Source organism: Equus caballus, chromosome X (assembly GCF_041296265.1).
Source record: "Equus caballus isolate H_3958 breed thoroughbred chromosome X, TB-T2T, whole genome shotgun sequence".
In the NCBI taxonomy this organism is placed as follows: Eukaryota; Metazoa; Chordata; class Mammalia; order Perissodactyla; family Equidae; genus Equus; species Equus caballus.
This window is the reverse complement of record NC_091715.1, coordinates 1,766,968-1,770,510: the sequence shown is the minus strand read 5'-3', so window position 1 is coordinate 1,770,510 and position 3,543 is coordinate 1,766,968.

The window sequence follows — 3,543 nt, the reverse complement described above, 5'->3', positions numbered from 1 at the left end:
GGTGCAAGGGTCAGAGTCTGTGGGAAGGCTGATCTGGAAGCCAATGGGAGGGACTCGAATGGGTATCCCGGCCACGCTGTCATTGTTTCGCCAAGAAAGATTCATGTCTCTATGATCTCTCAAGCCAGCACTTTTCACTGCATTCAAATGCCAGCTGGGGACCAAAAAGGAAGAGAAGAGGGAGAGTTGGAACAGCCAGTGACCTGTTCACCCTCTCTCCCTCCCCGTGCAACAGGCTGTGAACAGAGAGAAGTATTTATGTGCCAGGATTCACTTCTCTGCAGAGACACCGGGCATTTTCCCCGCTGCCTACAGAATGCTTACGATTATGGGGGACCCTTGCTGGGCAGCCCAAGGTGCCCGGAACCCCAGGCCATCCTGTGGCCCTTCTGGTGGTCAGGGAAAGCAGGACAGCTAGCTCCCAAATGGAGTATCCCCGAACTCCCGCCCCTCCATGGTTCTGAATCCAGACAACGAACTTGTCCTACATCTCGCCTGCTTTGCTCCTGTGCAAGGGACAGAGCAGAGGATTTTATTTCAATAAGGAAACCTCATGAGTTGCATTCCATCAAATAGAAAGTCGGGGACTGGACCATAAGAAACAAAAGTAAAAACCCAGAAATTGCGATTACATGCAACCCTTCAAAATGTCGCCATGCTCCGTGCCTGTTGATAACGGATTAAAACAGTCAACACTGATTTTCATCTTCTTGCAATAGTCTCCTAGTACATGGCCTATGCAAATGCACAGGAAATGCTGAATATGCTGCTGGCACCACTTTCTCTTTTGCTGGAAGGGAGATTCTAGATAAAAATCTTTATTTTTGCCATTCTTTGCTTTTTCATTCATATTTTTTTTTCCTTTGCCTCAGGGTTACAGAGTGGAAAACTCCATGTTCTCTTTTTCTTAACTCTACATTTTCAGGTTGGTGCATTTTATCACTGCATTCTGTGCATCATCTATCTATCTATCTATCTATCTATATATCTATCATCTATTATCTATCATCTATCTATTATCTATCGTCTATCTATTATCAATCATCAATATCCATCTAACTGTATATCTATCATCTATGTTTGTATGTATCTACCTATCATCTATCTATCCATCTATGTATACCTATCTACTTATCATATATTTATAAAATTTATATATTCATATATATATAATTTCCTTCACGTTCATACAACCATAACATTAATTAAATTCCAACTAACAAAAATTAAATTCTACAAGCTTGGTGTAGTGGCAAGCTGTGCCACCTGACCCTGGGACCAAGGTACACCCTGTGAGGCTGAGAATCACTTTTCTTTGTTAGACCTTACCTTTCTCCTGGGTAGGACTGGGCAGTCAACCTAGAAATATTAAAGGTGGCTCGTCATCTTAAAATGCATCGGTTCTACGGCTACAGGAGACGTGAACTCTGAACGTAGAGCTGTTGTCCTTTAACATGTAGCCCGGGCATCCGCACACATCACTGTGAGGATAACTGTGTGGTGCTGGCTGCTCAGCACACCCCAAAGGCAAGCTTGCTCTCCCAAGGGCCATATTTTACAAAGAAGATGGCAGCCCTGAGAACATGGTCCTCATAAACCCCTCTTCCTGCACCAGACTTCTGTGGCCGTGAGTCCGTCTTGCCACCATGAAAGCCAACCACTGTCTTGTGTAGTGACGGGTGAAGACTGTTTGATCAGGGCTGTCTGACTGTCTTCAAGCAATAGAAATACAAGATAAAGATGACTTTCCAAGCACAGCAAACATAATTGAGTTGTACAGCATGGCTCCTCAAAACCATTGATTGTTCTAACCAATAGATTCCTTTGCATTTGAGTTTTTTGTAATGGCCTTTGTCTTTTATTGCCTCTAGCAACTACTGTTAGAATGGAGGAAACTTGCCTCCACTAAGAGGCTATTTGACTTATGAACTCAAGCCAGACCAACATAGCCAAGCTCTCCTATCACCCCCATATCTGTTCTTACCCCTCCTCTTCTCTCCTCATGCTTGTCCAGAAGGAGATCCTTCTCCAAATTATCAATTTTTTTTATAACCAATATGAGAGTCTTGTTGGAAAATGTTGACCTTCATGGCTACACTTTTCTGGAGAAATCATTTCTCAGACCCCCAGCACTTGCATATTTTGCTTCTCAGCTGGATTTCCTCATCCCAAAAAGCTAGCTTGCAACCACCACCATCCACCCCACACAGAGGATGTGGCCATGTCAGGCCTTCCAGCCTATGGTCAATTTATCTGAAAGAGTCACCTGCTAAAAGGCATTATTTCGATCAACAACTGTTTAAGAGAACCTGGCACAAAAGCCAAACATATTACTTAATTTTAAGTGGCTGTCTGCTGGTTGGCCCAACCGTCTCTCCTTCATACCAATGCTTCTTTCAAGAGATTCCTCTATTTCCCAGTTTAGCACCCGAGTAGGTGTCTCCAAATAAGTGAGCATCCAGTGTCCACCCATTCCACTACTATGAGAGTCTGTACATAGATACTGCCAACATCAATGCTCACCTACTGCATACCCCAACATGACCAAGAGCTGTACATCAAACAGCAATTCTGCTCCTTCTGGCTTTCCAGACCCAAGGTAAGAGTGTTCTTTGGTCTCAGATTGACCGTAGAGGCATTGATATTTGAAATAAGCAACATAAAAAAGCTCACTGTTTCTCATACATGTTTCCAAAGAAGATATACAGGTGCCCAAGAGGCACATGAAAAGATGTTCAGCATTGCTAATCATCAGGGAAATGCAAATCAAAACTACACTAAGATATCACCGTATACCCGTCAGAATTGCTATAATCACTTAGACAAAAAGTAACAAACGTTGGAGAGGATGTGGAGAAAAGTGAACCCTCATACACTGCTGGTGGGAATGCAAATTGGCACAGCTACTATGGAAAGCAGTATGGAGATTTTTCAAAAAATTAAAAATAGAAAAATAAAAATAGAAAAAAAAAAACCCTCTATAAAAATAGAAATATCATATGACCCAGCTATCCCACTACTGGGTCTTTATCCAAAGAACTTGACATCAATAATTCAAAGAGACTTATGCACCCCTATGTTCATTGCAGCATTGTTCACAACAGCCAAGATGTGGAAGCAACCCAAGTGCCCATCAAATGACAAACAGATAAAGAAGATGTGCTATACATATACAACAGAATACTACTCAGCCAAGAAAAAAGACAAAACCATCCCAATCACAGAAACATGGATGGACCTTGAGGGTATGATGTTAAGTGAAATAAGCCAGACAGTGAAAGACAGACACTGTATGATTCCACTCATATGTGGAAGATAAACAAACACATGGACAAAGAGAACAGAATAGTGATTACCAGAGAAAAAGGGGATGGGGAGTGGGCACATGGGGTGAAGGGGCACATTTACATGGTGACTGACAAGCAATAATGCACAACTGAAATTTCACAATGTTATAAACTACTATGACCTCAATAAACAAAAAGGCTCACTGTTTTAGAACAGAGGATTGAAGAAGAAACAAATAAAATCAACATAGAGATA